The 21,534-nt window shown below is 44.2% G+C and overlaps 1 protein-coding gene across 1 annotated transcript in view; it reads left to right on the forward strand.

Annotated features, from left to right (window-relative positions):
- The window catches only part of Bach2 (BTB domain and CNC homolog 2), a 339,104-nt gene that overhangs the window by 80,003 nt on the left and 237,567 nt on the right, over positions 1 to 21,534 (forward strand). The window contains exon 2 of the mRNA XM_005361940.3: positions 3,992 to 4,098. The gene's annotated coding sequence lies outside the window, so the exon portion shown is untranslated. The remainder of the gene's footprint in view (positions 1 to 3,991; positions 4,099 to 21,534) is intronic.

The raw sequence follows: 21,534 nt of genomic DNA on the forward strand, positions 1-21,534 counted from the left end.
GAATAAACAGCTGGGAAGGGAGAGAAGCTTCGGAGAAGAGAGAAAAGCCCACGTCAGCATATTCCACTCTCAGCTGTCAGTATCGACGGGCATTTTCCAGGGCCAAGACCTGGCACACAAAGAAGCAGCCCTTGACACTCTTAAGCCTCCCGTAGCGCGAGGAGAATGGGATCAAGCTGGCTTACTCTTTCCTTCTCATACCTCACAGTATCTTAGCAGTGATCCTGGTGAAGCAGATGTCTCACCGTAGGTGGAGGTTGTTGGTAAGCAGTGGTGAAACAGGTAGTCCCAGTCTCCACTTTCCTCCAACTCCCACTTGCTGGTGCCCAAGACGCCCAAACCATGAGCATATATAACCTTAGAAAAGCCACTGGGTGTGGGATTCTCACCAGGAACCCGAATCTCCCAGTCCCCATCATAGAGAGGACTTGGCTGGTGAGGGACCCTTGGCTATATTGCCAATGCTGTTTTCTTTGCTTACCTGGCCCTTCCTTTTTACTTATTTTGGAAACTTTCAAGCCCACCTATCTATCTACCTTCTTTCTTTCTCCCCGCTCTCTCCCTGAACCTGCTGGGCTTCAGCCTTGAGCCTCCTGAGCAGGTACTTCACCACTGAGCTACAGCCCTAATAGTTTGTATGTCCCCAGTCCTGCGTGCTTATTCCTGCTTCCTTGTTCTTGCCTTGCATGATTACAGTTCATTAACCTCCTAGTTGTGTCAGGTTGAACGCAGGCTTTATTAACCACTGGGCTAATTTGGTTAGGATCCACTGGCTAGGAAACAGAACCACACACAGCATTGGTTTTCTCAGGCACTCTTCAAATCTATGCTTGATTTTGTTCAATACGAGAGGGTCTCAACTTCTTGAAAGAAAAAGAAAATATCTAGAAGTTGAGTGGAGACTCCCTTGATTCTTGGGCAGCTTCCGACTTAATGGTTTGTGCTTAAGAGGACAGGTTGTGTTTTTAAGCTGCAGGCTTTTCCATGCTGCTTCATAGCCAAACTGACTGCGGGGCACCCAGGTTCTCCATGTTTCAGCGAGGTGGGAAGGGTTGATAGAACAAGGCCAGGCTTTCTGGTTGCTGTCCACAAGTGAACTGACCCAGGTTCTAAAGTGTCGTCTACTCTCTGAGGTATTTTCTGTTAACAGTGGTTGTTATTTATGGTGTATATATGTACATGTGTGCATGTATTTCATAAGCAGAGACGATGTTGGGTTTCCTTTGGTCTTTGTACATGTTTTAATTACATAGTATCTCAAAAGGAAGTCACCTCTAGCCCAGAATCTCCAGCTTATTATAGCATGACCAAAAGTAATTTTTTACATCCTTGTATCTGGTTAGGAAAACTACCTCTTAGGTTGACATCAGAACAGGCAGCATTAGTTGAGAAGCACATCGTATACCCTTAACTACCAAACAGCTGTTTGTTATTCCTGATAAGTGTTAAAGAGGATCTGCAACCCTGGGGCTAGGGAGGCAGCCCAGTGGTAAAAGTGCTGTTGTACAAGCATGGGCATCTCAGTGGGCATCCCAGAACCCATGTTAAAAGCTGGACATGGCAGTGCTTGGCAGTGCATATCTTTAATCCCAGCAGTGGGCAGCAGAGATAGGAGGACCTGGGGGCATTGCTGGCCAGCCATTCTAGCCCACAGGTGAGTGACAGATTCAGTAAAATACCCTGTCGCAAAGAATAAAGCATAGAACACTTGAAGAAAACCCCACGGCCACATACATGTGCATGCATGGGCAGGGGCACCCACATGCACACACATGCTCTTAACTCAACACACACACACCAACATTAGTTTTTTGGTTTGTTTTTTTTTAAAAAAAGATTTAAGACCTGGCACTAAAAAAAATAAAAACCTCTAATATACTGTGTAACAATTATCAAAATTGTTGTCAATCCCATGTTAATAATGTGTATCAACCCTGACTCTGTGAGTGAGAGCAAAGGACTCTATGTCACTTATAGCTCCCTCAGAGAAGTTTTGGCTGTAGACTGGCGCATGAGCAGATCACCTAGGAACACCTGAGGTGGGGACAGGTAGGGACAGGTAGTCAGTTTACTGAGAACTATGAGATTCTAAGGGATTGAAGATGTGGCATGTGAAAGCTGGGCTAGGTAGCTGGTCAAGCATCTTTGTCTGTCAGTTAAGACCATGTTCCCTTTTCCTGGGTGCCAGTGTGAACAATAAATTGACATTTTGTGACATTAGACATCTCTGTAAGGCATGGGGACAAGCTTTCCAGTTATGTGATAGGTTGGTTTTGAAATGGATCAATACATGGAATAAGTAAGAAACAGCATATATAGTTTCTACCTTAAAGGTCAGAAATCCATTAGCCAGTGCTTCTGCTAATTTAGTTATTTTTCATAATTCTTCACTCACCTTTTAGTCAATCAGATACTGAATTTTTATGCCTTTGAAGCCACTGTTGCCCAGACATTGTGTGCCTATGGAGCTGTCTGTGTAGAATCACCCTGCAGAGATAGGATGCTGGGGTCCTCCCTTGTGTGCTGTTGTGAAGCTGTGTTTCTGCTAAGGCTGGCATGCCATTTTCTTTGGAATAGCTGTCTTCCATGATTGACAATGTCATTACTTTCTCTCCTGGCTTATTAAAAATAAAAAGCAGGTATAACATTATGTTCACTGAATAGTAGTGCATGTGGATTAAGAATTTATCGTTTGAAGACAATTACAAAATAATTTTCATAGTCATAGAAAGTGTCAACGTGGGGATTGCAGTATGCACTTTGTATCCTGGCCTCGGCAAATGTGTATTCTCCAGTGGACAGAGACAGAGAACCAAGAACAGAAGGAGCTGTGGTTTTCTTCCTTCCCATAGATATTGTTATAGTTTTAAATACGATTTTTACTGTGAAAACCTTGTAGTTCTAGTTAAGTCTCTGATTCCATTTTTCATCGGAAGATTCAGATATTTAAATACTTGCTAGGTGCAGCCTCTGAGGAAAATGATGCCTTGTCAGGTGGATGTAAGGAACTGAGCCATGCACGTCTGTCGTCTTCTTGCTCCTGCGAGCATCTTTCAAGGGAAAAAAGCCACACACGCCTGCTTAAGTCATCAGAAACATTTTTACTCCTGTTTTTGTTTAACATTTGACAGAACAAAAGCCCTGGAACTGTGCCTACCACAGACTCATTCCTAAATGTAAAGTTAATTAAAAGTAATTTCAAAACTCTGTAAAGAACCAATAACACAATTCAAAACATATCCTCTGTCTGTCTTTGGAGGGGGGATGGGGTACTGAATTAATTTGTTCATTTGACTGATGGCACACTGAGTTCTTAAAACCCTTGGTGGAGTGTTACCTGCCAAGGAGGGTCTGCATCTCAGTCCTGAAGATGATGTGGCCGGACTCTGACCTGCCTTTTTCGGTTCCTTGGGGTCGGTAGGGAAAGGCACTAGGGTCTGGTACACGCCACCGCTGCCACTCATCAGTTTCTTGCCTTTATTAAAGATATCCAAGTACCAGCTAGAAATTCCTAAGTCATCAGTGCTTCTGGTCCGAGTTTTTAGTGCTCAAAAATTAGTTATTCCAGAGAATACCCTTGTCCCTGTGGCTCTATAGCATAGTATATAGCCCTTTCTGAGCCATGGGCACGCCCCAAGACTACAAACATGACTGCTTAGACCGGCACTCTCCAATGTGGAGCCACTAAATCCCTTTGCTATTTTAATTTAAATTGCATACAATTTTACAGCCCTCGGTTTCACCAGCTATTTCTTGGCTTAGACTTTCACCTCCTTGAGAGTGCTAAGAAGCTAGAATGTGAGCAGCATTCTTGTGAGCTGTCCTCAGTGCTTTCCCTGCTGCCCTGAGAGCCCAGGGCTCAAGAAGTCCATGTGGCTGTCCTGCTGGATAGCACGAGTGATTGTAGTCATGGCAGAAAGTCCTGCTGGACACAGAACTTTACTGAGTTTTCCTGGGCCTAATGGGTTTCTTGCTTCTGTTTACAATGCAGCTGTCTGCTTCAGGAAGTGAGGGTTCTGGAACAAGAAGGACCTTCAGGAGCTGCTTCACACTGTGACATGTCTGATCCCTTGTGCCCGTCACTGCAGCATGAACAAGGTAAGGGATGCTTCCAATATACTTTGTAAATTTTCCTATATTGTGATTTTCTTGGACACATATGTCTCTGTGGCCCGAGGCAGTTGCTTTTCCTGCCATTATAGTTGGTCATGTAATGTCCACAAGCCATCTTTCAGGCAGGGTGCGGGAGCTGGTAGACCCCTCATGATTCTATAGAGTATATCTTGCATTTCCCAAAGGTGTTTGATAGCTGAAATGCTGACTGTTTGTGTGACTGTGTTGACATGACTAATAGAGAATTAGTCTGTTGAGCCAGATTCCCTGAGATGACTATCAGCTCTGCCAGACCTCAGGCAAGTGACCCAACTTCTTGAAGCCTCTCCTTTTCCCATGTGTAATATGCTAATCATAGTGGGTGAAATATACTAATTTACGTGCCCCTTGCCATATATAGTACCTGTCTGTATTACAGGCCTCATGGAAACATTTGGCACAGTTTTGATGTTGGGACACTGTTAGCCCATAGACTTAGCTGCAAGAGAGTCTAGCAAGTACATGCAGCATTTCCATTTGCTCTCTGATGTGCTGAGTAGCCATTGATTCCCAGAAGGGCCCATTAGGGATAAGCGATGAGTAAGGTTTGGATTGAGCTGCTAGCAGGTGGCAGACTATTTCAGGTTTGAGTAGTCTAATAAGGGATGTGCCAGAAGCTCTAGAGGCGTAGAAGAAACAGCCAGATCTGTGACTAACTTAGCTTTCTATTGCTGCAATAAAACACTGACTAAAAGCACCCTTAGGAAGGAAAATTTTTTATTTGGCTTATAGGTTACAGTCCATAATTGGGCAGTTAAGGCGGGAATAGAACCAGAGACCATAGAGGAATACTGTTTACTGCCTTGCTCCCATTACTTGCTCTTTTATCCAACCCAGAACCACTTGCACAAGTACTGCCCACGGTGGACTGGTCCCTCCCACATCAACCATTAATCAAGAAAATGGTCTATAGACTGCCCCATAGGCAATCTTACGGAGGCCATTTCTCAACTGAGGATCTTCATCCCAGATTACTCTAGTTTGTGTCAAGTAAGTTGACAGAACAAAACCAGGGTCATGACCTAGGAGAGACAGTACAGAGGAAGTGAGATTCTGAGTTGGAATCTGGATGGTAAAATGATAATTTTTCTGGGTAGACGGTGTAGAACTAGGCACTCCAGGTGAAAGGAAAACCTGGTTTTGGCACAAGGGCCTATGAGAAGATCTGGTGTGCTCAGGAAGAGCAGATGTTTGAATGGCTGGAGCAGAGTCTTCTCTCCATGACACGGGAACTCAAGAGTGAGTCACTGTCTTCTGCATTTTAGAATATCTTTTTTTTTTTTTGGTTTTTCTAGACAGGGTTTCCCTGTGGCTTTGGAGCCTGTCCTGGAACTAGCTCTGTAGACCAGGCTGGTCTCGAACTCACAGAGATCCGCCTGCCTCTGCCTCCCGAGTGCTGGGATTAAAGGCGTGCGCCACCACCACCCGGCCTGCATTTTAGAATATCTTGGTGTGTGTAGTACCTACACAGGGACTGAGATTACTTTAAGTGTTAAAGAATAGTGCCAAAACATCAGTTTGCAACTCCAAAAAAATGACCATATGGAAATTATGCCTGTTATGTTTATTTGATGCTTTCAATACAATTATTTTTATTGTCATCTCTAAAAAAAAAGAAAAAAAAGAATATCTTGGTGGTATCCCCTTCCTCCCATTCTAGTCATGACAACGAAAATTGTCCCCTGGTATTTATTTCCCCATGCCGCTTGACAAAAATCACCTCTGACTGAAACCTACACGAGCGATGGCCAGAGACCGTGTATGAGCTCAGTGACTGAGGCAAGGCCAGCATTTGAGGAGAGCGTTTTCTATAAAAATAGGCATAATGTAGGGGTTGTGGTGGAGTTGTACAACACTTGGGGTACTTTGGTCTTGACCGCAGAGAGGGCATTTAACCTGCTGAGTTCCCGGTCTGAAGCTATTCTCAAGTGATTTTTCATAGGCCAGTCTTCCTTCGTAAGGGTGGGAAGAGCTAAGGCCCCTTCAATGTTTGCATCCTAATAGGATGTTGTGGCTGCTACCATATCTGAAGAGGCCAGAAAAACCAGAGCAAAACAGCAATAATAGAACCAAACAATTATGTTGAAGAATTTTACATTTGGCAGAAATGAACTACTATCCACCCTTTCCTGTGCCCCCCCCTACAAAAAAAAGCCTTCTGTTGGATGTCCCACTGTTCCCCGACAGGTCCCTAATCCAAGCTTAAGGACTCACCTTTTAACAGGCTAACAAGTCAGCTTGGGGAATTTTGAAGGACAGACTGTCGTGGCTGGAGACAGAAGTCAATCCCCACAAGTCCCAGCTTCTGTTATTTTGAGGCTGGTATGCTGGAAAGTCAAGGCAGTGCTTGGGAAACTTCTGATCCACATGCTCAGCCTGTGCCATCAGCCAGCTCCCAGTGGCCTGCAGGGCATCTCCACAGCTGATGTCATGGTCTTGCTCTTAGTACACACTCAGGAAGCAGACTCTTGGGAACCAGTAGGTGTGTCTGTGCTTGGGAAGTTGTGTTTTGCCTGCATGGCCCACTGAATGCCTTACTTTATATCCTTTTAATTGGAAGTAGTGAGTAAGCTGGGATGTGTCACCTCCCTTGGTCAGCATTTTTCTCCCTCTTTTTATGGCTTTCTTGGCCACAGACAGAGAATAGGTCTTGCTCTGGGGGAGGAAACAGCTCTTCTCAATACAATAAAACCAGAGAGTCATCTCATCAGGGAGGTATGTAACAGGCCGCTGGAAGTGTGGTCATGGGTGTGGCTGGTGTTCTAAGTGGATTTGTTCCTAGAAAGCTGGGAGACATTTCAACTGTGCCTCTCCATTAGACACATTCTCTAATTCTGTCCTTCCTTCCTGAATACCAGCTAGGAGGATTTCAGTTAGGGAGCGGTCAAGATAAAAGGTAACCACCACAGTGTTCTAGAGTTCTTACTCCTCTAAGGCACCAGGGTGATACTGCTGAGAGATTTTCTTTGTGTTCTTTCAGGGCTAAACCCTCTAGAGAACAGGAATGGCTGCCATGGCACAAAGGGGTTGCTTACTTATTGTAGTAATTTGATCATGTGACTGACCTAGGGTCTAGTGAGCTGCATCTACCAGGCAGGGATTTTATTTCTCAAATTTTCCCTTTCTTACCGGTGGCTGGGTGTGAGGGGAATAGCTGTGGCCCTGCTTGTGCCTCTGCAGTACTATGGGCAGAAAGGGGAAAGAGATATTCCTAAACTCACTATGAATAGACCGCCATTTCCTGAGGCTAGTATGCGGGGATTACGTCCTCTGGATGTGCGTTCTAGAAAGTTCACCTCAGACCGACTCACCTTCCTTACGTTGTAAAACAGGCTTAGTGGTTTTGCAATGAGAGCCTTATGCATTAAACAAATCATGAGGTGCATTTTCTGGGATACCATTCCACACCCCACCCCTACCCCTTAGACTGGAAGACCATCTTTCCATCTTTCTCAGGCATTTTTTTGCAAAATTGACATTTCAGTCTTTATGGCGATTGACAAATTTCACAGTGGGGACTTAGCTTTTGAATTGTGCAAAAAAGCCTTTATCCTCTCTGGTTTCTGGAATCATTCTTACTGATATTTATACCACATCTCACGTCATACGCTTCTGTTAGTCACAAGGACGAATGTTTGGGGTTTATCTATATTCTGTGTGTGCTGCTGTGCTGTAAAGAAAGAAGTGTAGTTTGCAACAAAACAAAACAAAAACAAGAAACACCAGACAAAACACAGGGAAGTCGGGGTCCTCAGAGGAAAGCGGTGCAGAGTGCTGCCTCTCGCTGTACATGGCCTTGGCGGTCACAAGCCACACCCACACTCGTGACAGGCTCTGCTCCCAGAAGCCCCTCCTGTGGCGGTCTCAGGGTGCTGGCCCCTCACTTTCTTAAAGTTGTCCCTTTCCTGAGAGTCTGTCACATGTCCTCTTCTCTGGGTTTGTGAGTACATTCCATCTGACTGGAAAACAAAAATCACTTTTTCTGATGCCACACAAAACGACGCCCTCCCTGTCAGCACTCCACCAGTGACACGGCCCCCTTCCACACTCTTGTCGTGTTCCTGTGAGGCATGCTCTGCTTTGCCGGCTTTGGAAGGGTGCAGAGGGTTTAGGGATGCCTCTGACCTCCCCTGTACACAGATGCTGTTGCTGGGTTAGTTAACTCCCCCACCCCCAGGTTCTTCTCTGACTGTTCCTAGTTCCCTACTCTGCTGTGGCAACAGCAGCAATTTCACATTGACACTCAGGCCAGTATCCCTACAGCCAGCTAAAAGGTGCACCCGGAATTCACTTCATTTCTGCCTTCATGTACAGTGGTCTTTCTTACTTTGCACATACCACGAAGCAGTGAAATCCAGAATTCACTCCCCTTGTTTATCCACCCAGCCCGTGTTGTAGACATGGCTTTAATTTATCAATTACATCTTATAATTTACAGATTATCAATTATATTTTATTTATGAAAATGTTTTATTGAGCACCAGCTCCTCCGGGTTCTCACACACATCCTGAGTTCTGTGTGTTAATGTTTACAGAAGCCAATCAGAAAAGAACAACAGACTGTCTGAACTTCTGCTCCGCCAATGGCAGAGAGAGCCATCCCCTCCTGAGCTTTAAATATGAACCTGGTATTAAATGCTTCTCCAGTTTAAACTCCTTCTGCTGGGAGAACAAGATAAAATGCTACTGGATGCAGACAGGGAATGGGCAACAGGAAAGCCAGCAGCTGTCCGCCTCCCCCTCAGCATGGCCCTAGTGCTCCAGCCAATGCCCAACCTGTATTTAATCAGCACCAACTGTCTCTTCCTGGAGGCAGTAGCTAATCCTCCTTGGGTCAGAAATTGAGGAACTATAGCTTTAAAAAAAATTTAGTGACATGAAAGAAAAGCTAAGTAAACATTAAGTGATCTTTAAATAAGGAAGGCCTTCTCAATTCCTGGGGCAGAAACTAAAGACAGAGGATGTTTTACCTATGAATTACCTCATTTTTTTCTTTGCATCTGAAGATATTATCAACTAGTTTAAAAGACAAGGTGAGGTTTTTGTGTGTGTGTATGTGTGACCGTGTGTGTGTGAGTGTGTATGTATGTGTGACTATGTGTGAGCATGTGTGTGATAGATAACTAATTGGTTATAGATATAAGTAACCAATTGCTTACAAATCACAACAAATGATAGGATGAAACAGTTGCTTTAATAAAAGGTGAGCAGAAATATAAAACACATAAAGGAAAACCAAAAATAAACAATACATGAAACGTTTTAAACTTGCGAGTAATCAAATAAGTGCAAATAAATTATAATGGATGAGAATTTGAAATTTTACTCAGCAGAGGTAGGAACTGAGGATACACACTGAAAGAACTTCTTTCTCAAGGGAACTATCTATGCCAAAGAAAGCCTCATTCACTTGCCTTTATATTTATAAAATATTAACTCAAAGAAAATCGCCATGAATGTATGTAAAATTTTTGCCAAGAGACTAAAGAAAATATTACCATTTTCTCAGGTAGTAAGTGTAGTACAGCTATGTAATATAATTGCCAAGCGGATATGGTATATGGTGAGCTAAACAGGTAACTTTGGAAGGTGAATGGCATCACACTCTCTAGGGTTTGGTTGCTCTTTCAGTGTTTAGACAGATTTGTGCCTGCCGGTGCATGTCAGCATGTTGTAGCAGTACCTAGTCACATGTATGTTTTCAGTTTTTCTTCAGCAATGTGGGAGTCATCGTGCTAAGGTAATTTTTAAAATACTAAATTATGTTTAAGATAGGAATTTCACTTTTTAAAAAAATAGGCATGATAAAAGACAAGAAGATACTACCCTAGATGCTGACAGTGGAAAGTCCATGACATACAGCCATTCCTTTTTCGCTCTTTTCTTCATCCAGATTTTTCTGTATTTCCAACTTTCCTGTAAGTACTTATACATTTCATTAATGGTCAGAAAAGGCAAATGCTTAAAAATAAGCACTATTTTAGTTGCCCCACTTTTGAGATATGTGGGTTAACGATGTTTAGAGGACACATAGAAAGGAGAACGAGGTTGGTTACGCCAACTTTGATTTGGAGAAGCCAGCTTTGCAAATAGCTTCCTTATTAAATCCTGCGTCCTCTTCCCTCTCTCAGTGCTGGGGTCCTGTCTGGTCTGAACCTGTGCAGGTCTTAATGAGTTCTGCCACAGTCTCTGTAAATTCTTACGTGCATCTGTCCTCTTGAGTCTGGAAGACGGTCTTTGATTGGAGTTATCACCTACGGCTCTTACAATCATTCTCCTTCCTTGTCCACATAGATCCCTGAGCTTTGAAGAAAGCTTTGATGAAGACAAAGCCTTTATGACTACTCCAAAGTCTCTGCCTCTTTGCCTATTTTATAATTCTGGGTCTCAGTGATAATTCCCATCACTACAAGAAGAAGCTTATCCGATGAAGATTGAGCAAGGCACTGATCTATTAGTGTCATTAGGTGTCATTTGATTGACATGTTACTTTGGCACAATAATAGTATTACATATTCCCTGTGCCCATGACCTATCTAGTCTTGGGTTTGTTTGTTTGGGTTTTTTTTAATACTTTGCAGTGCTAGGTATAGGTTCCATCTCATGAAGTGGACCTTAAATTCAATTTAAAAAGTAGGTGGTTACTCCCATAGCATTTGTGCCAGTATTACACCAGTGTATTTTGCAGGCAGGTCACTGTTGCATGTGGCAGGGTTTGTAGCTAGGAGAGTTAATTTTTTTCCTCTTCCAGTACTGTTAACACTAGTCAGCTTGCCTTCTCCATGTTTGATGACATAAGTGTTGTCCTCAGCAATAAGGTTGTAAAAAGTAACCATTAGCCTTGGCACTAGCCTGTGATGTTTGAAGTGGGGGTGGGGGCAGGAGGTTCTGATAGACTCCTTTGGCCAATGACTCATCAAGATATAACTCATTCCTGGCACTGGAGGTTTTACTAGATGACCTAGGATATCCAGTTGGGGCCTTGTGAGAAGACCCTTTGTAAAACATTAACTGTGTCGATTAATCTTTGGCTTTAAGATGTCTGCAAATGACTCTATAGAATACGCACATTTTAAAGATTTGTTTCCTAAGTTTTGTGGAATTGTTTCTTGAAAGCTTGAGCCTCCCTTCTTTTGTGTGGAGCCAGAAGGGTGTAGCACTGTGTCTCCTTGGAAATGCAATTCTGTGAATCTCAGAGCAGCCACAGTAGAACAGCCATTGCTGCTTTGTCCGAGAGGCCGTCTGCAGGGCTTGGTGTAGATACTGAACATGTAGAACAGAAACATGTTCCGGTTGACCCTTACATGAGTGCTTGTGATGGTGTGGCCCAAAGAGACCCTAGGCACCATGCACTGCCTGCATTGTCACACAGACCCAGGAAAGCCTTAGTGAGGGAATCATGTGCCTGACCTAATATTGCCCAAACCTGCCAGAGAAGATGAAGGAAAACCCTGGTAGGCAGTATGGTTTCATAGGAGAAAAGCAGCCAGAGAAAATAAGGGCAATAGATTGTCATGGTAGCAATGAAATCACAATCTGAAAGGGCTCGTGGTGAATTGGGATAGAGCTTTAAAACCTATCTTCAGGTCGCACTTGAAGGCAAGAGGGGCTCACCACTACTTTCAGTTGACTGGTGCTTTCACACACTTTGTAATGGTTCATTTGGGGGTCTTGTTCACCCGTATTTCTTGAGGGTTTAAAGAGGCGTGCCTGGAGTTGTCTTCATTGGAAACAGGCTCTGCTACCCCAATACTGATGAGTTTTGTGCCAGGCTCATGTGGTACTTGAATGTTGACTGGGTGGCTTCGTCTCTGCACCCCATGTATTTTACTGAGTCTGTACCCCTAGCTTGCTGTGGGCTGCAGTCTTTTGTCAGGCTGATGGCCACTGCGTTCTGTAACAAAGGCTGGTGATCTTGGCCTGTGTGAATCAGGGCCGCTGTCTCCCTTCTCTAGTCCTCAGTCCTGCCCTTTTCTTCTCAATTACTAAGCAGTAATGGATGTAATTAGGTTACATCCTATTTAGTTAATTGGTGACTGGGAACGTGATTGTTTAGTTGCTTAGTTATTACGTAGTTGTTCATCTTTAGAATATTGGCTCATTTGTTTGATTTTGCAAACAGAATCGTCTCCAACAGTGAGACGGGAAACAGCCGACAAAGAGAGTGCTCCCAAGGCAGGGTTTTAATCCCAGTACCTGGTGCTTTAGACCTGCTCTTCCCTCTGCCTTTGGACATTGGGGACCTTACAGTATGCGACCATTAGCCAGCACTCTTCCTGTGTCTGTGGTCCTAAAGGGTTTCATTTGTTAGATGTTCTCACAGAACTCTGCTCTGGAGCACGTGTGTATCACTGACTTTGTTTTTAAAAAACCTCTGTGTGACTGTGTGATAAGACTGATCTGTGGACTGTACTAGAGAGAGAGAGATGCCTACTCAGGCTTCACAAAACTGCATGTTGCAGAAGTCTGTTAGTGTTTAGAGTCATTTCTAGACAAACGTAAGTGACAGACAGTGTCAACACGTAAACGGAAACATTTAGACTTGGTTAATCATGGCTTCTGTGCCCCTCTGGTGTGTCTACCTGGGTTTCTTTTCTCCTCCTCCTTCCTCTTCTGCAACAGCTTTGTAACTTCTTCCTTCTTAAATGCAGAAGCATTATCTTGAGAGTCCAGGCTCAATTAGGCAGAAATCTAAGCAATTAATTAAAAGATCCGACCTAGCCAGGGAGGGAAGGTGTCAACACATGTCATAGCGGTCAGGAACACCGGTTAATTAGAGCAGGGGGATATTGTGGTAAATTATGGGGGAAAAAAAGTACTGGGCAAAACTCACAGTGTCTGCCTCTGTTATTCTTAAACCTAACCCATAAACAGTTTGTTGTGACAGCTCTGGGCTGAGATTATAGCTAAAAATAGGCACGTGTATTGAGGAGAAAGAATATTTAACAGTTGAAATTTTGTGAGAGACTGATGCTGTTTCATCGTAATAATGCCCCCAAAGGCATATTAGTGATGCTGCTAACTACAGACTTTAATAGACTTTAATAATGTGTATTTTAGAGGCCTGATACACAACGGGATAATGTATAAAACATTCATTATGGGAAATTGCTACCTTTTTATTTAATGAGAAAGCCGCTGAAACGGACCCGCGGCTCTGCTGTGGCATCAGGTTCCTGGGCATGAGGGTGCTGAGTAGCAGCTTCCACCTGCATTGCCTGAGAGCTAATCAAGATGCAGCCATCTCTACTTTCTTGTCCCGTGGATGAAAATGGAGCTTTGAAAGCATTCTTGATTTGGATAAATCTTTGTTCAAACCACGGCTCCACCTGCCTCCACCTAAACAACTTGCACAAGTCACTCAACATGGAGCTACGTGGAATGCGCTGTGCCTCACAGGTTGTGGGGTAAGTTAAAGGTTGGCCAGACAAAGGCCCCTCGTGCTGGGCACTCAGCGAGCAGTTTCCATTATGACAGCTTTCTGTAACTGTTCATACCTCTTGTGTCTGTGCTTGGCTGTTGTGGGGAAACCGGAAGGGGTCCAGAGAAGAAAACACAATTGAAAAGCCTTGATAAGCAGCGCCCAACTCAAGCCTTGCCTGGGGTTTTAATGTGATTCTGGTGTGCAGTGGCTGGGAGCCCTGGTACTGAAGAAGAGACAGGAGCATGGAGCAGATGCTTGGAGAATGGTGGGTTATCTATCTCTTTTATAAGATCACATCATTAGAGCGGCAAAGTGCAGTGCGCCAGTTCGCGAAATGGACTAGCGCTACCTGTTCACAGTGCACAGCTGTTACTGCACAGACAAGCATCTGCTGGATTTCCGATTCCGTCTTATCTGATATCAGAGCCAGTGGCCTTGCTACACCTTGGAGAGAGGGACTAACTGGATAAATAAGGAAAATAATCCAACGTGTTTATAAGCTGTCCAGCAACCAGGGGGTCTCTTGGAAAGGAGCGAAGCCTTTTCCTCTTGACTCCTTGAAGTGGCTGCACATCCTTTACCCTTCATCCATGCTCCCGGCTCCTGCTTCTGCTGTAATGTCAGGAACACTAATCACGTCAGGCTGTGTGACAATGACAGCCCTGACATTCACAACAAAGACGGAAGAGAGGGGGAGAAGAGAGATCATGAGGGGGAAGGGAGAGAAAGCAGCAGGGGAAGGATTTTTATTATTATAATTATTATTACACATAAAACGTACAGCTGTAGAATCACCAACATTCTAGATAGATCACACGCAAAGAAAATCAGGGAAAAGGTGCAAGGTGAATTCTGATGGAGGTTTAAATTGGGCCATGCAGATTTCCAGTTCCTATTTTTCTTCAGTTCGTAGCCTTTATTGTAATTACTGTGGCTGTGATTTCTTCCCTTTGCTTATGAAAGAAGGCATTTCCTTTTCTCTCCCAATCCTTACCCAGTGTTTTCTCTGCAGTGAAGCAGAGTTGCAATAGGGAGTATATTCTCTCTGAGCTTTTCCATTTGCTTGCCGGATTCTGTAGTTTAATGAGAACAACGATCATTCGAAGGAAGGAGTCACCGCTGAGGGCCGGTTCCTGGCTATGACAGAGGTGACTGAGGACCCTCAGGTGTCAGCCTCAGAGGTGTCCCGTGCTTGCTGCCTGTGTATGCAGGAGCTGCTGAGTCTCCTGCTCCCTAGCTGCTGGGAGTGGGCTGCCCTCCCCTCAAGCACTTTCCCATTTAGATCAGGCTGGCCAGGGGGCTCCTGTCTTCACTTTGCAGCACTCATGACCTGGACACCTGCTGCTGTGTGTGTTTAAATCCAGATGCCATGTTCTGAACTGAGCTCTGAGCTCAGGCAGAATCAGCCCTGGCTTTCTATAAACAGAATCCAGCTGCCAGCTCGGCTTTGGGGGGATTTTGGACCAATAACTGTTAGCTTGGATGTCTACCCTTTCCTCTTTTCTTTTTACAAGAGAGAAAGAATAACACCCACACAGCCCATGCTGGTCACCTTGCTGTGTACTTAAGGACCAGCAGTTTTCCGACTGCAGTGACTTCTTTTTGGATTGCTTTAAAGTAATGAGATTACACCCTCGTCCTTGTCCTTAGTACCCACTCAGTCAAAGCCTTTCAGACCAGGGCCCCTTAGAAGAAATGCTACCTAATATGCAATAAAAAGGCTTATTTGCAATTCTTGGGAAAATTATATAGCTACAAGCACAAGAGAGTGAACGTGTATACTAGTGAGAATTTGGAGAAATGACCCCAAAATATCTGAACATCTTTCCTGTAAAGTTAAATTTGCTCTGAGTTTTTACATCGATGGCATTTGCAATGTTCTCTGAAGTCTTCCTGTTTGCTTTCATTGACATTCAGTTAAAGGAGTTAAATCCTATATAGGGTAATACTAGCTACAATAGCAAATAGACTGCTAGCTTGTTTGGCCTGACACAATAAAAGTTTCCTTTCTGGCTCAGTCCCATGGAGGTACCTGACCTACGGTATGCTCTTATTCTGAAGTGATGGAATTCTGTGTCAGGCCCTTTCCACCTTCTATTTTACTATCTGTATTGGTATACTCAGGCTATGGTAGCAGAGCACTCTAGGCCGGGTGACTTGAGTAGACCATTGTGCTATCTCTCCATTCTAGAGACTACTGAGAGGTAGGCAGGGCTATTTACTTCTGTGTTTGTGAACCAGGGGTATAGTCCAGGTTTCTCTCTCTTGCTTTGATCTGTAATTCATCTTTCTTGTGTTTGTGCCTGGGTCCAGATATCTGCCCCTCCACTTCCTGTCTTTTTGAGACAGGATCTCACTGTGTACTTCTGGTAGAGATGGGACTTGCTAGGTAGATCAGGTTGGCCTTGAATTCACAAAGATCCACCTACTACTGTTCCCGGAGTGCTGGAGTTACAGGAGTGGCCAACACACCAGGTCCCAAATTTCTCTTTTATGAGAATACAAGTCATTCTGGATCAAGGGTCCTTCTCTATTCCAGTATGAGTTACTCTTAGCTAATTTATCTGATGATAGTCCCATTTTCAAAGAGGTGACAGTGTGGTTTAGGATTTGATTATGAATTCGGAGGAGGAAGGGAGGTTAATTCAACCCATGGCGCCATCACTGATTGAGACATGTCATTGTCTTCCTCTGGACGGTGGACAGAGAAAAGCAAGGAGAGAGAGCCTTTGCTTCTTAATCCTGAAAGATCAAAGCACAAGGATATCCTTTCTTCTTATTTCTTAGTCAGAGCTAATTATCCGGCTCCACCCAAAGGCAAGGCAGCCTGGGAAATGTAGTATAATCCTGGCTGAATGGCAGTTATGCTAGATGGCTTTAGATACATCCCCATGCAATCAAGCTGCCCCATCTTTCTAGGAAAATGTCTGTACTTCGTTTGCTCCTGGGCCTACCCTTCAAGAGCACCAAAAGAGTGTGACAGTCTCCAGGCTTGGGAATTCCATTGGGTGCGTGCCCAGTAATGACTCCAGGCAATACGTAAATGAGTTTGTACATTTGTTTATAGTTTTGCTCCCTTAAGAGTCTTGTCTTATTCTCAAGACAATTTCATGCGCCCTACTAATGGATACTTTCTCTCCTTACAAAACTAGTAAAATCAAAATTAGCGAGGCTTTATTCTTTGCTAAAAATGTAAACCAATTTCTTATAATACAGTAACCTTTTAATTTCCTGTTCGATTATTGCTGATACACGTCCAGGAGGAAAAGAAGGATGTTGTGACTACAGAGGAAAACTATGTAATGTGTGGTGCTTGTCTTGAATGGCTAGGCTTCAGTATCTAATTACAAGAGTCTTGTCTCTCCTGTCAGGTTAGTCATTATTTCGAAAGTGGAACGTGGGTTTTATCCGTGACTAAGTAATTGCTTTGTATGTTCCTTTTCAATTAAAATAAAAAGTTACAAATTCTCTACATTAAGAATCGCTAACTATTATTTAGATTTGCCTGTTGAATAGGGTTTCTTCTTTAAAAAAAATAATAAAAGTAAAAAATAAAGACTCGGGAAAACTTTCTACTGCAAATTTTTGGTTTCTTAAAGTAACTTACTTATGAAATATTTCCCATAAAGAATGAATGAGAGCAGTTTGAGAACGCTAAGTAGGTAGAGTCTGAAAACTTGGCAGGCAGTGTGAAAACACTAACCCTAAACCATGCTGTTTAAGATTTTAGTCATGAACTTTCATGTCAAGAAACCACTATCTTGCTGTTTTATTGTTCTATTAAAAACACAACTTTACTCTAATGACTTCAAACACATCAGTGTGCCGTAGGTTTTCTTTTGGTCGAAAAAAAGAATCTCGATTGTGGAGAACAGTCTAGATTGAATTTGACCTTTGTAGATGTTTGATAAACAACACTATTTTAGGACTTGAAAAGTGGGTGGCATTACTCTTGCTTTTCGGATGAGGGGCTCTCAGAGACTCTGGTGTACGAGGCTCAATATCACAAGTCTACGTACAGCAGGTCGGACATTTCGGATTCCCGTCTAATCAGCTCCCAGATCTGTAGCACTTCCTTTCTGCCACGCAGACTCCAGAGAACGTCTGTCTAATTGAGTTTGAAATATAAGACATGTATTCGCTCGTGTAAGACTCCAGGACATTCCAGTTCCTGAAAGACTCATCCATGTACATGCGAGCCAGCTGATGGGATAGTTGGAAAGTTTCACTCAGCCGTGAAGGCAGTTCTCTAGGAAGGTTGTTTGCTGGTGCTTGAAGTAGACTGTTAAGTACGCAGGCAGACACTGAGTCAGAATTCTTACTAGATATCCATGATGTAACTCAATTACAGCCCGTTAGAATTCTTGTTAGAGTTCTGTAAAACAGGATTTCCCTCACTCCTTTTCTAAAAGTGCCCAGGTTAAGTGGGTTTTTGTTTGGTTGGTTTTGGGATTTGTTTTTTTTTTTTTTTCAAATTTTCTGAGACAAACATTGGTCAAGGCAGCCTGAGCTTTGGGTGGACGCTGCACTGAGGGCAAGGTAAAGAAAGCCTCCTGGCTTTCCAGAGAGAAACTCAGCTGGACCCAGAGGACAAGAGGTACACTCCTTGCCACCACTCACCTTTCACCTCTCCAGCAGCACAAGCCTGGCTTCTGCTGGTCGGTTGCTGGGTGTCGGTGTCTTTCGGTTTCAACCAGGTTACTCTACTCATGGTTTCTGCTGAGTGGCTGTGGGCAAGTCATATCCTGTGTTGGAAACGTGATGTCTCCAAATGGAAAAGAAAGCAGTGGAATTAGAATCAGAGTCCTTAGCCCGGTGTTTAAAATGCCAAGATGCAAACGTGTCCTGTCAGTAGGCATTCAGAGGGAGAGAAGGGGTCGTGGATCCTGTTAGATTATCCAGACAGCCTCTGCACACAAAGGAGTGAATGTGCCAGATCATCTCTGAAGTCTGTAGGACTGCGGCATCCTGCTTGTCCCTGCATTGTGTCATGCTTACCTCTTGCTGTGACAAGACACAGGCACCTTACAGAAAGAGATTACAGGGGCATATGGTTTCAGAAGGTGAGTTCATGCCCATCGTGATGGAGGGCATGGTAGCAGGCAGGCAGCCACAGTGCTGGAGTAGGAGCTGAGAGCGCTCATCTCATGTGCAAATATGAGGGAGGAAGGAAGAGGGAGGGAGGGAGGGAGGGAGGGAGGGAGGGAGGGAGGGAGAGAGGAAGACAGACAGAGAGACAGAGAGAGATATCCTGGGAATGGTGTAGACTTTTGAAACCTCAAACCCTGCCTCCAATGATACATTCTTTCCAAGACCAGATCCCCCCATCTTTTCCAAACAGTTCCTCCCATGAAGGATCAGAAGTATTCAAATATATGAGCCTACGGGGGCCATTCTCGTTTAAGCCACTACATACTGCACTGAACACAGCTTCAGACCCAGTAGATGAGGGAGGAATGTGTTCCATCTTTCTGCAGTGATGTGTAACGGATGTTTGGGGTGTTTTTGGTGTAGCTCTCTGCCTCTTTCTTCCCTAAAATGAGTGTTCCATATAGTTAACGTTCACTAAATGTTTGAGGATCATAGTAAGTCAGTTAGAAGTGAGTCACACTTGGGTGATGAGTGAACAAGCTTTCAGGCCTGAAGGCTTTTTGTAGTTGTGTGCAGTGGTAGAGTGGTAGTAAAGGTTTGTGTAAAGAAGCAGTGTCTTAGGGATATCAGATCCTGGAAGGTTAGCATTTAGTGCTAACTGAGCAGTTCTCGCCTGCGGAGGTCAAGGCCTCGGAGGTGAAGCAGCCTTACTGGTGAGGCAATGTATCTTAGTTGACGTCTCTACCTTTCCTGCAATGTGGCGTGCCTGTTGTCCTGCCTGAGAGCCTCCTCGCATGGCACACCTCAGCAGTTCAACCAACCTAAAGCAAGAGCCCAGCAAATGAACACACTGGAGGATGAAGAGCTCTCTAGCATGCCCTTTGCTAGGGAAGAAAAAGATTTAAGTAGCATCCTCTACCGAGCGTTCAGCTTGATACTCAGGAGCCCACTCAAGGCGTGGCCCATGCCTTGGCTTTACTGTGTTCTAGAAAATTCCACTTCAATTCGGGGACAACCTCCCTCGGAGGCTTGGATGTACCTTTAAGAAAAGCAGTATTGGGCTGTATTGTTACCTCTAGAAAGCGAGTTCTTCCCATTTTCCCATTGGCAGTGTTTTCAAAGGTTACCTTCCTCCTCTTCATGTAAGTTCTGTTTGTGTGTTCTCTAGCTATTTACCTTTGCAACTGTGGCTTAAAATTTCAGCATCCTGGCTTAGTCTTCTTAGGAAGGTGTAAAAGGAAAACCCTGTAGGCCACAGCGACATGGCTGGTGCCGGACTCTCCAATCACCATCAAAGTCATTCCGGGGGCCATGCCCACAGTGCAGAGGCGCAGCCGCGAACCCTGTGGGGTTGACCTTTAGAAAGCGCTGTTTTTATTTAGTACTCATTTGTGTGGAAAGCAGATCCGCAGAGAGCTCTCCCTACCTCAAAGGACTCGTGGTCCCTGCTAACCTTTCAGGGTTCTCTAAGGCAGGCTGGTTTGAAGTACTTAACGTCAGAATTTTCAGTCGGATTAGGACAAAAGCGTATAATGTCACTAACTGTACCCTTAGATTCAGCTTAGTAGAATAACTTTACAAATCAGCAGGGTCTGTTTTGATTTTACCTAAGTATACAATATGGCACGTCTTTGTTGCCATGTGTATTACCATATGTATTTAATAGACACAAATAAATCAATGCCTAGGCACCGCATCCTTAACACCCTCACAACTTGAATCTTATGGAAAAGTACAGAAAATGTCATTTGAACCCGAAATGATCATGTTCACGTACAATGGCTGAAATAGCTCTGTCTGAAAGTCCCAGAAGTTAACCCATGCTTAGATAAATCCATGCATAGAAAAATAAAAATACATGTAAATAAAATGACATTTTAGAAGTTTGTAACATGTTAACAATATCAGAAAAAAGCAGTTGGCTTCCTGGGTGTGTGAAAGCCACCAAAATGAGCTGGGGGGAGGCGGGGTAGATGCTGAAAATTTGAAGGTTGTCCCTGATCATTGCAGATCAGCCATCATGTATGTTATCAGCATATTGTCTGTCACTAGGCTGATGATGCTAACCTATGACCTCTGGGCTTCCCTGTCAGCACCTTCGGAACTGATGGTTTTCAGACTCCTGATGTCAGCCAGGAGCTTCCTTACACTTCTAAGTACAGATCCCAGCAACGCCCCCCCACCCCCCCGCCATCCCAGTTTACAGTGTGCACAAACAGCACCTCAAAGACCTGTTGTGAGAATTAAATGTAGAAAATGCCCAGCTGGATCCTGAGCCAACTCCAGTAGGCTCTCAGCAAATGGCTTAGTTTACGGGACAAAGCTGAGTCCAGCATCCTGTCCTTCAGGGAGCGTGCATGTATTAGTATAAATTGATTGCCAGCACTTTACTTTACCTGCTAGTTTGGCATCTGTGAGTTTGGGCACAATGACCCATCCCTATGTGAACACATGCAAGTGATTCTTTTGTGCGTCCAGGGCTGAGCCCTCAGGTTGGAATTGCCCTGCCTCCCCCGGAAGAGCCTGCTGGGAGCTCTCAGCCTGCTCTGCTGTTCTACTCCAGCTGCTCCCAGTCCTTGGTGAAGTTTTATACTTTGGGTGAAAGTGTTTTATTTCCTTTTTAGACCAAACAATAGAGGGTGTGTGTGTGTGTGTGTGTGTGTGTGTGTGTGTGTGTGTGTGTGTAGTCTGAATCCGGTTCATGTGTTTCTAGGTGCTGTTGACTGTTGACCCAGGGTGTGTGTGTGTGTGTGTGTGTGTGTGTGTGTGTGTGTGTGTGGAGTCTGAATCCGGTTCATGTGTTTCTAGGTGCTGTTGACTGTTGACCCAGGGTGTGTGTGTGTGTGTGTGTGTGTGTGTGTGTGTGT

The sequence above is a fragment of the Microtus ochrogaster genome, linkage group LG5 (genome assembly GCF_000317375.1).
Source record: "Microtus ochrogaster isolate Prairie Vole_2 linkage group LG5, MicOch1.0, whole genome shotgun sequence".
In the NCBI taxonomy this organism is placed as follows: Eukaryota; Metazoa; Chordata; class Mammalia; order Rodentia; family Cricetidae; genus Microtus; species Microtus ochrogaster.